This window comes from Macaca thibetana, chromosome 5 (genome assembly GCF_024542745.1).
Source record: "Macaca thibetana thibetana isolate TM-01 chromosome 5, ASM2454274v1, whole genome shotgun sequence".
NCBI lineage: Eukaryota > Metazoa > Chordata > Mammalia > Primates > Cercopithecidae > Macaca > Macaca thibetana.
In genome coordinates, this window is record NC_065582.1 from 86,190,363 (window position 1) to 86,204,766 (window position 14,404).

At 39.1% G+C, this 14,404-nt stretch overlaps 1 protein-coding gene across 1 annotated transcript in view; it reads left to right on the top strand.

The window, feature by feature from the left end:
• Positions 1–14,404, top strand: part of MANBA (mannosidase beta) — a 138,466-nt gene that overhangs the window by 47,392 nt on the left and 76,670 nt on the right. The window lies entirely within an intron of this gene.

Genomic DNA, 14,404 nt, shown 5'->3' on the forward strand with positions numbered 1-14,404 from the left:
CAAATAGGGCAAAAGAAAGATTTCTTTTCTTTTTTATTTTTATTTTTTGAGACGGAGTTTCACTCTTGTTGCCCAGGCTGGAGTGCAATGGCATGATCTTGGCTCACTGCAACCTCCACCTCCCGGGTTCAAGCGATTCTCCTGCCTCAGCCTCCTGAGTAGCTGTGATTACAGGCATGTGCCACCATGCCCAGCTAATTTTGTATTTTTAGTAGAGACGGGTTTTTTTCCGTGTTGGCCAGGCTGGTCTCGAACTCCTGACCTCAGGTGATCTGCCTGCCTCAGCCTCCCAAAGTGCTGGGATTACAGATGTGAGCCACCGCGCCTGGCCAAGAGAAATATTTCTAAGGTGAAAAATAGTACTTTTTTAGTTGAAGCAACTATTCAATATCAAGGAGCATTGAAACAGAACCTCAGAAATCTCACAGATGTCAGTGGATAAGTTAAAAGCTGGTTAAATATTTGTTGCTTTCTTTGCTCAGCACTGTGTTTATTTGATGTAGAAAAGAAATAGAGTAGGTACACTGATCCTTCATGTGTGGGAAGGGGAGATACAAACAATTGCCAAACAAAACAAATAACCTTCCAAGATAAGAGCCAGAAAATCAAAGATCAGTGAGGATTTGAGAAGTTAGGGAAATGAAGGGTGAAGATGGAGGCAAGTGAGATCTTAAATGAGAGCATGCAATGCTCACTGTAATCACATGGAAGCCTAACTAGATGAAATCAGTAAGAAAGAATGTGATGTGTCAGTACAAGAGTTCTGTTATCTTGAGAGCCCTGGTGACCTTAGCTTGCTATTCAATTAGAGAAATCTGTATTATCTGAAGGCAGAAGATGAAAGCAAATGACAGATGCTTCGATTTGAGGAGGTTATTTGGTGCTGTTGGTATTTTTAAACTTTAAAAATGCATTAAAAGATCTAATTTAAGTTGTACATGTAAATGTGGCTGTGCTTATAATTCTCTAGTTTAGTGCTTCCCAAACTATTCTTCTGAGGTGTAATCCAACTAAAGATTTTCACTACTAAAATCAAATAGTGGTTTAATTTCCCTTCATCCCATGTTACCACCCATACGTTTTCTCAGGTATAAGTAACAGAATCTGGTATAAGAAGTGGTCTGAGCCGAGCGCCATGGCTCATGCCTGTAATTCCAGCACTTTGGGAGGCTAAAATGGGTGGATTCCCTGAGCCTAAGAGTTAGAGACTAGCCTGGGCAACATGGCAAAATCCTCTCTCTGACAAAAAAATACAAAAATTAGCCAGGCCTGGTGGCATTCACCTGTAGTCCCAGCTACTCAAGAGGCTGAGGTGGGAGGATTGCTTGAGCTCAGGAGGTAGAGCTGCTGTGAGCTGTGATTGTACCACTGCACTCTAGCCTGGGTGATGGAGTGAGATGCTGTTTCAAAAAGAAAAAAAAAGTGGTCTGATTTAGCAAAAAGTTATTTATTTGTTTTGAAGCTTAATCAGTATTTTAGGTGGTCTGCAAAATGCATTATAAGCTCTAGGTACCCTGATGCCTGAAAAAATTTTGAATAATACTGCTCTAGTTTAATTTACAATTTTGAATATTAAACTAAACATTTCTTCCTGAGTTATTAGAGTTCACTTTATTAGTCACTGGTGACTGGGTGAATGTTATATAAATTAAATTAATTTAAATGATGCTTAAAATTCAATTTAGATTCAGTGTAAACAGTTCCTCCTTTCAACTACATTTGGGAAGGTTAAATATATTTTTAAATTGATACATAATATTTGTACATATTTATGGGGTATGTGTGATATTCTGTTACATGCATAGAATGTGTAATGATCAAGCCAGGGTATTTCAGGTATCTATCACCTCTAGTATTTATCATTTCTGTGTGTTGGGAACATTTCAAGTCCTCTCTTCTAGCTATTTTGAAATATACAATACATGTTGTTAAGCATAGTCACACTATTACGCTGTCAAACATGAGAACTTATTCCTTCTATTTAAATGCATGCTTGTACCCATTCATCAGCCTTTCTTCATTCCTCTCTGCCACTCATACCCCTCCTATCCTCTGGTCTCTATTATTTCACTTTCTACCTCCATGAGATCAACATTTTTACCTCCGACGTGTGAGTGGCAAGATGCAAAATTTGTCTTTCTGTGTCTGACTTTCACTTAACATAATGACCTCCAGTTCCACCCATGTTGCTAAGACATGATTTTATTCTTTTTTATCCATTCATCTGTTGATGGACACTTAGGTTGATTCTATATCTTTGCTATTGTGAATAGTGCTGCAGTAAACATGGGGGTGCAGGTATCTTTTTGTTATATTGATTTCTTTTTCTATGGATAAATACCTATTAGTGGGATTATTGGATTGTATGGTAATGGTTCTACTATTAATTTCTTGAGAAATATTGTATTTCCATTGTGGCTGTACTCACTCACATTCCCATTAACAGTGTATAAATGTTTCCTCTTCTCTGCATCCTCCCCAGCATCTATTATTTTTTGTCTTTTCAGTAATAGTCATTCTAACTGGAGTAAGATAGTATTTGTGGTTTTGATTTACATTTCCCTGATGATTAGTGATGTTGACCATTTGTGCATATACCTGTTGGCCATTTGTATATCTTCTTTAGAGAAATGTCTATTCATATCCTTTGCCCACTTTTAAATGGGATTATTTGCTTTTTTTTTTTTTTTTTTTTTGAGACGGAGTCTCGCTCTGTGGCCCAGGCTGGAGTGCAGTGGCCGATCTCAGCTCACTGCAAGCTCCGCCTCCCGGGTTTACGTCATTCTCCTGCCTCAGCCTCCAGAGTAGCTGGGACTACAGGCACCCGCCACCTCGCCCGGCTAGTTTTTTGTATTTTTTAGTAGAGACGGGGTTTCACGGTTTCACCGTGTTAGCCAGGATGGTCTCGATCTCCTGACCTCGTGATCCACCCGTTTCGGCCTCCCAAAGTGCTGGGATTACAGGCTTGAGCCACCGCGCCCGGCCCCGGGTTATTTGCTTTTTTACTGTTCAGTTGAGTTTCTTGTGTATTCCAGATGTTAGTACCTTGTCAAATGGATAGTCTGCAAATATTTTCTCTCTTTCAACCAGTTGTCTCTACATTCTGTTGAATGCTTCCTTTGCTGTGAAGAAGCTTTTTAGTTTAATATAGTACTATTTGTCTATGTTTATGTTTGTTATCTTTGCTTTTGAGATCTTAGCTGTAAAATCTTTGTCTAGATCGATGTCTTGAAATGCTTCTCATATGTTTTCTTCTAGTAGTTTTATTGTTTCAGGTCTCATGCTTAAGTCTTTAATCCATCTTGAGTTGATTTTTATTTATGGTGAGAGATAAGAGTCCAGTTTCATTTTGCATATGGATGTCCAATTTTCCCAGCACTATTTATTGAAGAGGATTGAAGAGGGTGTTCTTTCTTCAATACATGTTCTCTGACCAAGGTGCCTTTGTGAAAAATCAGTTACTTATAAATAAGTGGATTTATTTCTGGGGTTTAGACTTTGTTCCTTTGGTTTATGTGTCTGTTTTCAGATAATGTGATGTAATCTTTGACTCAGGATTGCGTTGGTTTTTTGAGCTCTGTTTTGGTTCCATGTGAATTTTAGGATTGTTTTTTTCTATTTCTGTGAAAAGTGACTTTGGTGTTTTGATAGTGATTGATTGCATGGACTCTGTAGATTGCTTTGGGTAGTATGGTGGTCATTTGAATGATATTAATTCTTCCAACCCATGAGCATGGGATGTTTTTCGATTTGTTTGTGTGACCTCTTCAGTTTATTTCATCAGACGTTTATAGTTTTCCTCGTACAGGTCTTTCACCTTTTTGGTTACATTTATTCCTACGTATTTTATTTTTTATAGCTATTGTAAATGGGATTGCCTTCTTGATTTCTTTCTCAGCTAGTTCACTATTGATGTGTAGAAATACTACTAATTTTTGTATGTTGACTTTGTATCCTACAAATTTGCTGAATTTATTTATCAGATCTAAGCATTTTTTGATGAATCTTCCAAGTTTTTACAGTTATAAGAGCATGTCATCTGCAAAGAGGAATAATATTACTTCCTCTTTTCCAATTTGGATACCTTTTATGTTTTTCTCTTGCTTGATTGCCCTGGATAGGACTTCCAGCATTTTATTGGATAGGAGTGGTGAAAGTGGGCATCCTTTTCCCTTTCTGATTCTTAGAGGAAAGACTTTTAGCTCTTCCTCATTTGGTGTGATGTGAGCTCTAGGTTTTTATATATGGGCTTTATTATATTGAGGTATACACCTTCTATGACTAATTTGTTGATAGTTTTTATCATGAAGGGATATTGAATTTTATTAAATGCTTTTTCTGCATCTATTGAGATGATCATATGTTTTCTGTCTTTCTGTTGATGTGAGGTATCACATTTATTGATTTGTGCAAATGTAAGATCCTTGCATCCCTGGGATAAATTCCACTTGCTTGTGGTATATTATCTTTATGATGTACTGTTGGAGTTGGTTTGCTAGGATTTTGTTGAGGATCTTTGGATCCATGCAAATCAGGGATATTGAGCTGTAGTTTTCTTTCTTTCTTTTCTTTCTTTTTTTTTTTTTTTCTTGCTGCCTCTCTGTGTGTTTTGATATTAGCGTGATGCTGACCTCTAGAATGAGTTAGAGAGAATTATCTCCTCTTCAATTTTTGGAATAGTTTGTGTAGAATTGGTATTAGTTCTTTGTTGTAACTTTGGTAAAATTTGGCAGTGAAGGCACCCAGTCCTGGATTTTTTTTGTGTTGGAAGATTTTATTACTGATTCAGTCTTGCTACTTATTATTAGTCTGTTCAGGTTCACTATTTGCTTGCTTGCTTGCTTGCTTGCTTGCTTTCTTTCTTTCTTTCTTTCTTTCTTTCTTTCTTTCTTTCTTTCTTTCTTTCTTTCTTTTTCTTTCTTTCTTCTTTTCTTTTTTCTTTTCTTTTCTTTCCCCTTTCTTTCCTTTCTCCTCTCTTCCTCTCTTCTTTCTTTTTTCCTTTCTCTTTCTTCCTTTTTTCCTTTCCTTTCCTTTTCTGCCTTGCCTTGCCTTTTCCTTTTTCCTCCCCTCCCTTCCCTTCCCCTCCCCTTCTCTCCCCTCCCCTCCCCTTCCCTTTCCTTCCCTTGCCCTGCCTTCCTGACAGGGCCTTGTTATGTTGCCGAGGCTGGTTTCCAACTTCTGTTCTCAAGCAGTCCTCCTGCCTTGGCCTCCCAAACTGTTGGAATTACATAAGCTACTGTGCCTGGCCTCTATTTTTTTTTGTCAGTCAGTACTGGCAGGTTGTATGTGTCCAGAAATTTACTTATTTCCTCTATGTTTTTCAGTTGATTAGTGTATAGTTGTTCATAATAGTCTCTGGTGTTTCTGTAGTATCAGTTGTAATGTATCCTTTCTCATTTCTAATTTTATTTATTTGGGTCTTCTCCTTAATTAGTCTAGATAGGGGTTTATCAATCTTGTTTTCAAAAATAAAGTTTTCATTTCATTGATCCTTTGCTGTTTTTTTTTTTTTTTTTTGGTCTCTATTTCATTGAGTTCTGCTCTGATCATTATTATCACTTTTCTTCTTCTAATTCTGGGTTGAAGTTGTTCTTGTTTTTCTAGTTCCTTGAGGAGTATTGTTAGGTTGTTTGTTTGAAATCTTTCTACTTTTTGGATGTAAGTATCTGTTGCTATAAACTTCCCTCTTAGCACTGCTTTTGCTGTATTTTGGTATGTTGTACTTCAATCTTTATCTGTTTCAAGACATTTTTTTATTTCCTCTTTAATTTCTTTCTTGACCTAATTGTCATTTCAGAGCATGCTGTTTAATTTCCATGTGCTTGTGCAGGTTTCAAAGTTATTATTATTGATTTCTAGTTTTATTCCATTGTGTTATGACAAGATACTTGATATGATTTTAAATTTTTGAAAACTTGTTGAGTCATTTTTTGGTCTAACATATTATCTATCCTTGTTGCTATGTGCTAATGAGAAGAATGTGCATTTTGTAGCTATTGTATATTTTGTAAATGTGTATTAGGTTCATTTGGTCTAAAGTACAATTTAAATACAATGTTTCTTTGTTAATTTTTTGTCTAGGTAATCTACATAATGCTGAGAGAAAGATGTTGAAATCTCCCACTATTATTGTATTGGAATCTATCTCTCTTTAGATTTAGTAATATTTGCTTCATCAATCTGGGCGCTCCAAGTTGGGTGCAGATATATGTAGAATTTTTATATTCTCTTGTGGAGTTGATCCTTTTATCATGATATAGTTACCCTTTTTTGTGTGTTTTTACTGTTTTTTGACTTAAACTTTGTTTTATTTGATGTAGATATAGCTATGCCTGCTCATTTTTTATTTCCATTTGCATGGAATGTATTTTTCCATTCCTTTACTTTCAGTTCATAGATGTCTTTAGGGGTGAGTTGAACTACTTGTAGACAGCATATAATTTCGTCATGTTTTTGAAAAATCCCGTTAGCCAATTTATATCTTTTAAGCGGAAAGTTTAATTCATTTACCCTCAAGGTTATTATTGATATATGAGGGCTTATTCCTGTCATTTTATTAATCGACTTCTGGTTGTTTTGTATACCTTTTTTTTTCTTTTTTTTCTTTCCATTATTATTATTATTGTTTTTTAAGCTTTAAGTTCTAGGGTACATGTGCACAATATGCAGGTTTGTTACATATGTATACATGTGCCTTGTTGATGTGCTGCACCCATTAAGTCGTCATTTACATTAGGTATATCTCCTAATGCTATCCCTCCCCCCCACCAACAATAGGACCTGGTGTGTGATGTTCCCCTTCCTGTGTCCAAGTGATTTCGTTGTTCAGTTGCCACCTATGAGTGAGAACATGCAGTATTTGGTTTTCTGTGCTTGCGATACTTTGCTGAGAATGATGGTTTCCAGCTGCATCCATGTCCCTACAAAGGACACGAACTCATCCTTTTTTTATGGCTGCATAGTATTCCATGATGTATATGTGCCACATTTTCTTAATCCAGTCTGTCACTGATGGACATTTGGGTTGATTCCAAGTCTTTGCTGTTGTGAATAGTGCCGCAATAAACATATGTGTGCATGTGTCTTTATAGCAGCATGACTTACAATCCTTTGGGTATATCCCCAGTAATGGGATGGCTGGGTCAAATGGTATTTCTAGTTCTAGATCCTTGAGGAATCGCCACACTGTTTTTCACAATGGTTGAACTAGTTTACAGTCCCACCAACAGTGTAAAAGTGTTCCTATTTCTCCACATCCTCTTCAGCACCTGCTGTTTCCTGATTTTTTAATGATTGCCATTCTAACTGGTGTGAGATGGTATCTCATTGTGGTTTTGATTTGCATTCCTCTGATGGCAAGTGATGATGAGCATTTTTTCATGTGTCTGTTGGCTGTATGAATGTCTTCTTTTGAGAAGTGTCTGTTCATATCCTTTGCCCAGTTTTTGATGGGGTTGTTTGTTTTTTTCTTGTAAATTTGACTGAGTTCTTTATAGGTTCTGGATATGAGCCCTTTGTCAGATGAGTAGATTGCAAAAATGTTCTCCCATTCTGTAGGTTGCTTGTTCACTCTGATGGTAGTTTCCTTTGCTGTGCAGAAGCTCTTTAGTTTAATTAGATCCCATTTGTCAATTTTGGCTTTTGTTGCCATTGCTTTTGGTGTTTTAGACATGAAGTCCTTGCCCATGCCTATGTCCTGAATGGCATTACCTAGGTTTTCTTCTAGGGTTTTTATGGTTTTAGGTCTAACATTTAAGTCTTTAATCCATCTTGAATTAATTTTCTTATAAGGAGTAAGGAAAGGATCCAGTTTCAGCTTTCTACTTATGGCTAGCCAATATTCCCAGCACCATTTATTAAACAGGGAATCCTTTCCCCATTTCTTGTTTTTGTCAGCTTTGTCAAAGATCAGATGGCTGTAGATGTGTGGTGTTATTTCTGAGGGCTCTGTTCTGTTCCATTGGTCTATATCTCTGTTTTGGTACCAGTACCTTGATGTTTTGGTTACTGTAGCCTTGTAGTATAGTTTGAAGTCAGGTAGCGTGATGCCTCCAGCTTTGTTCTTTTTGCTTAGGATTGTCTTGGCAATGCGGCCTCTGTTTTGGTTCCATATGAACTTTAAAGCGGTTTTTTCCAAATCTGTGAAGAAGTCATTGGTAGCTTGATGGGGATGGCATTGGATCTATAAATTACCTTGGGCAGTATGGCCATTTTCACAATATTGATACTTCCTATCCATGAGCATGGTATGTTCTTCCATTTGTTTGTGTCCTTTTTTATTTCACTGAGCAGTGGTTTGTAGTTCTCCTTGAAGAGGTCCTTTACATCCCTTGTGTGCTGGATTCCTAGGTATTTTATTCTCTTTGAAGCTATTGTGAATGGGAGTTCATTCATGATTTGGCTCTCTGCTTGTCTGTTACTGGTGTATAAGAATGCTTGTGATTTTTGCACATTGATTTTGTATCCTGAGACTTTGATGAAGTTGCTTATCAGCTTAAGGAGATTTTGGGCTGAGACAATGGGGTTTTCTAAATATATAATCATGTCACCTGCAAACAGGGACAATTTGACTTCTTCTTTTCCTAACTGAATACCTTTATTTCTTTCTCTTGCCTGATTGCCCTAGCCAGAACTTCCAACACTATGTTGAATAGGAGTGGTGAGAGAGGGCATCCCTGTCTTGTGCCAGTTTTCAAAGGGAATTCTTCCAGTTTTTGCCCATTCAGTATGATATTGGCTGTGTGTTTGTCATAAATAGCTCTTATTATTTTGAGATATGGTCCATCAATACCGAATTTATTGAGAGTTTTTAGCATGAAGGGCTGTTGAATTTTGTCAAAGGCCTTTTCTGCATCTATTGAGATAATCATGTGGTTTTTGTCTTTGGTTCTATTTAAATGCTGGATTACATTTACTGATTTGCGTGTGTTGAACCAGCCTTGCATCTCAGGGATGAAGCCCACTTGATCATGGTGGATAAACTTTTTGATGTGCTGCTGGATTTGGTTTGTCAGTATTTTATTGAGGATTTTTGCATCAATGTTCATCAGGGATATTGGTCTAAAATTCTCTTTTTTTTGTTGTATCTCTGCCAGGCTTTGGTATCAGGATGATGTTGGCTTCACAAAATGAGTTAGGGAGGATTCCCTCTTTTTCTATTGATTGGAATAGTTTCAGAAGGAATGGTACCAGCTTCTCCTTGTACTTTTGGTAGAATTCGGCTGTGAATCCATCTGGTCCTGGACTTTTTTTTGGTTGGTAGGATATTAATTATTGCCTCAATTTCAGAGCCAGCTATTGGTCTGTTCAGGTATTCAACTTCTTCCTGGTTTAGTCTTGGGAGAGTGTAAGTGTCCAGGAAATTATCCATTTCTTCTAGGTTTTCTAGTTTATTTGCGTAGAGGTGTTTATAGTATTCTCTGACGGTAGTTTGTATTTCTGTGGGGTCGGTGGTGATATCCCCTTTATCATTTTTTATTGTGTCTATTTGATTCTTCTCTCTTTTCTTCTTTATTAGTCTTGCTAGCGGTCTATCGATTTTGTTGATCTTTTCAAAAAACCAGCTCCTGGATTCATTGAGTTTTTGGAGCGTTTTTTGTGTCTCTATCTCCTCAGTTCTGCTCTGATCTTAGTTATTTCTTGCCTTCTGCTAACTTTTGAATGTGTTTGCTCTTGCTTCTCTAGTTCTTTTAATTGTGATGTTAGGGTGTCAATTTTAGATCTTTCCTACTTTCTCTTGCGGGCATTTAGTGCTATAAATTTCCCTCTATACACTGCTTTAAATGTGTCCCAGAGATTCTGGTATGTTGTATCTTTGTTCTCATTGGTTTCAAAGAACATCTTTCTTTCTGCCTTCATTTCATTATGTACCCAGTAGTCATTCAGGAGCAGGTTGTTCAGTTTCCATGTAGTTGAGCAGTTTTGATTGAGTTTCTTAGTCCTCAGTTCTAGTTTGATTGCCCTGTGGTCTGAGAGACAGTTTGTTATAATTTCTGTTCTTTTACATTTGCTGAGGAGTGCTTTACTTCCAACTATGTGGTCAATTTTGGAATAAGTGCAATGTGGTGCTGAGAAGAATGTATAATCTGTTGATTTTGGTTGGAGAGTTCTGTAGATGTCTTTTAGGTCCACCTGGTGCAGAGCTGAGTTCAATTCCTGGATATCCTTGTTAAATTTCTGTCTCATTCATCTGTCTAATGTTGACAGTAGGGTGTTAAAGTCTCCCATTACTTTTGTGTGGGAGTCTAAGTCTCTTTGTCAGTCTCTAAGGACTTGCTTTATGAATCTGGGTGCTCTTGTATTGAATGCATATATATTTAGGATAGTTAGCTCTTCTTGATGAATTGATCCCTTTACCATTAGGTAATGGCTTTCTTTGTCTCATTTGATCTTTGTTGGTTTAAAGTCTATTTTATCAGAGACTAGGATTGGAACCCCTGCTTTTTTTTGTTTTCCATTTACTTGGTAGATCTTCCTCCATCCCTTTATTTTGAGCCTATGTGTGTCTCTGCATGTGAGATGGGTCTCCTGAATACAGCAAACTGCTGGGTCTTGACTCTTTATCCAATTTGCCAGTCTGTGTCTTTTAATTGGACCATTTAGTCCTTTTACATTTAAGGTTAATATTGTTATGTGTGAACTTGATCCTGTCATTATGATATTAGCTGGTTATTTTGCTCAGTAGTTGATGCAATTTCTTCCTAGCATCGATGGTCTTTACATTTTGGCATGTTTTTGCAATGGCTGGTACCAGTTGTTCCTTTCCATGTTTAGTGCTTCCTTCAGGATCTCTTGTAGGGCAGGCCTGGTGGTGACAAAATCTCTCAGCATTTGCTTGTCTGTAAAGGATTTTATTTCTCTTTCACTTATGAAACTTAGTTTGGCTGGAAATGAAATTCTGGGTTTAAAATTCTTTTCTTTAAGAATGTTGAATATTGACCCCCACTCTCTTCTGGCTTGTAGAGTTTCTGCCGAGAGATCTGCTGTTAGTCTGATGGGTTTCACTTTGTGTGTAACCCGACCTTTCTGTCTGGATGCCCTTAATATTTTTTCCTTCATTTCAACTTTGATGAATCTGACAATTATGTGTCTTGGAGTTGCTCTTCTCGAGGAGTATCTTTGTGGCGTTCTCTGTATTTCCTGAATTTGAATGTTGGCCTGCCTTACTAGGTTGGGGAAGTTCTCCCGGATGAGATCCTGCAGAGTGTTTTCCAACTTGGTTCCATTTTCCCTGTCACTTTCAGGCACACCAATCAGACGTAGATTTGGTCTTTTCACATAATCCCATATTTCTTGGAGGCTTTGTTCATTTCTTTTTACTCTTTTTTCTCTACATTTCTCTTCTCACTTCATTTCATTCATTTGATCTTCAATCACTGGTAACTTTCTTCCAGTTGATCGAGTCGGTTACTGAAGCTTGTGCGTGCGTCATGAAGTTCTCATGTCATGGTTTTCATCTCTATCAGTTCTTTTAAGGTCTTCTCTGCGTTGATTATTCTAGTTATTCATTCATCCATTCTTTTTTCAAGGTTTTTAGTTTCTTTGCACTGGTTACGTAGTTCCTCCTTTAGCTCTGAGAAGTTTGATCGACTGAAGCCTTCTTCTCTCAACTTGTCAAAGTCATTCTCTGTCCAGCTTTTTTCTGTTGCTGGTGATGAGCTGCGTTCCTTTGGAGGGGGAGATGCGCTCTGACTTTTTGAATTTCCAGCTTTTCTGCCCTTCTTTTTCCCCATCTTTGTGGTTTTATCTGCCTTTGGTCTTTGATGATGGTGACGTACTGATGGGGTTTTGGTGTGGGTGTCCTTCCTGTTTGTTAGTTTTCCTTCTAACAGCTGATTTCTTCAGCTGTAACAGCATCAGTGGTGTTTGTGATTTCCTCAGTGGCTTAGAGTATAGTTGTTAGTGGAGGTTGTAGTGATGTTTTGCTGGGGATGGGAACATCAAGAGGCCAATCCTTAAACTTCACTGGTGGCAGCAGCAGGCTGAGTGTGCTTGTCCTTGGGCTTCAGTGCAATATATGCTGGCACTGGTATTAGTGAATCCAAGCATGATGAATCTTGGGCCTCCAGGTGACTGGCCTGCTTGGGTGCTGGCAGCAGCAGTGGTAGACCACTGGTCTGGATGGGTGGGTCTCCAGGCCCCTGGGCAGCAGGTATGGCATGGGAAACGGCAGTAGCAGTGACAGGACCATCCTCTGGTTTCCAAGAAGTCTGCATTGGTGTTGGCAGTGGCTGCAACGGGCTGGGCACACTAGTCCCCAGGCCCGTAGGTGGCACATGCAGGCAGATGTTAGCTGTGGTAGTAGCTGCAGGTTTAGTGGGCCTGTCCTCAGGCTCCTGGAAGGAGTGCTCAGGTACCAACAGTGGTGGTTGGGGCAGGGTGATCCCCAGGCTTCCAGACCATTTGCTCAGGCACTGAGTGGGAGTGTAGAGCCAGGCCAGGCAGGCCTGTCCTCAGACCCCTCTAGTGGTGCATTGGGAGCTGGTTGTGGTAGGCAGGCATGGGATAGTATCCAGAGCACTGGTGGAATGCTTGGGTGGGGGCAGTAGTGACTGTGCTGCCGCCCTTCTCCAGGGGAGGATGGGGTTGCTTTCAGTGGCAATAGCTGTAGGTGAGTGGAGAGCATGCACTTTTGCCCCAGGTAGTAGAGATAAGCAGGGTAGCCCTTCCACAGGGTGTTTTGAAATGTGTAGCAGCCCTGTTCCTGGGGGTGGTGGAGTTGCTTCAGCATTGATGGCAGCAGCCAGCAGCAGTGCCTGGCTACATGTGGGGATGTCAGTAAGTCTCCAGGAATGTGGAGATGTAGGGCTTTTAAGCCCAAAGGCAGCATGGAGTCTGGTCGGGGCTAGGCTCTCAAAATGGTGCCTTGCTTTAACCGCTTAGGAGCTCCCTCTCTGGAGCAATGCCATTGCGTATCTTGTAGCTCCCTCTACTGGTCTTGGGGTCTGCGAGGGTGGAGGTGCTCTCAACATGGCTAGGATTGCAGGAGTCCATGATGGGTATGTAGACCACTGGAGGCGACTCCCTTACCTTTTCCCAGCACTGGGGAGCCTCTCCAGGCTTTCAGCTGCTCCCTGCTAAGCAGGGTTCCTTGCTTTTCTCTCCTTCCTTACCTTAGCTGTTTTCTGTCACTTTTCTGTTGAATTTCAGTGTTTTCTGATAGGTGGTCTATCTGAAGGGGTTCTTCTTTGTGGAGGTGGCGAATACCAGATGCTGCTAGTCAGCCATCTTGAAGCTCCTCCCTCATTTTTGAAAATTTATGACTGTAATATATTTTGTACTTAACATAGAGAAATATATGTTTCCTGTTCAGAAGATGTGCTTTGTGCATGTTAAGTAGTAATTCCTATATTTCTAATTAATTTCATAGTTATCAATGTGGTTGTTTGATGTAATAAAATTAGAGCATAAGCTCATGAGAGCATTAAAAGAGTTCTACCTTTAGTAGTTTCTTCAGAATTTTTTTTTTCAGTTTTTATCTGGAAGACAGCAGGTATCACTGATATCAATAGACGTTTAAATGTTGAGAAATAATAAAAGAATAAGCTAATGTAGTCTGGATACTTTTATGTATTTATTTGGTGTATACTATGAGACAGGCACTGTGAGAGTTACTGAATTTTTTTTAAAAAGCTGAGTTCATAATAAAAAAGATACATATAATTTTTATTTAAAATAAAATGTATTCATTTTTAAAATTTAAGTGTGGAATGAGGTGGGTCAAAACTAATGAAAGGCTGGGCATGGTAGCTCATGCTTGTGATCTTTAGCACTTTGGGAGACCAGGTTCAAAGGATCACTTGAGGCCAGAAGTTTGAAACCAGCCTGGGCAAACATTGTCTCTACAAAAAATAAAAAAAATTAGCCATGTGTGGTGGTGTATGCTTGTAATCCCAAGTACTCGGAGGCTGAGGTGGCAGTGTAACCTCCCAATGAATTCACCTTGCCTGCCGCCTAGACAGAGCTGATTTATCAAAACAGGGGAATTGCAATGGAGGAAGAGTAATTCAGGCAGAGCTGGCTGTGTGAGAAACCAGAGTTTTATTATTACTCAAATCAGTCCCCCTAAGCATTCAGCATTTGGGAATCAGAGATTTTTTGTTTTTTGGTTTTTTTTTAAGACAGAGTTTTGCTCTGTTGCCCAGGCTGGAGTGCAGTGGTGCAATCTCGGCTAACCGCAACCTCCGTCTCCCAGGTTCAAGTGATTCTCCTGCCTCAACTTCCTGAGTAGCTGAGACTACAGGCGTTTGGCATCATGCCCAGCTTATTTTTTGTATTTTTGGTAGAGATGGGGTTTCACTGTGTTAGTGGGGATGGTCTTGATCTCCTGACCTCATGACCCACCTGCCTCGGCCTCCCAAAGTGCTGGGATTACAGGCGTGAGCCACCATGCTGTGTGGGATCA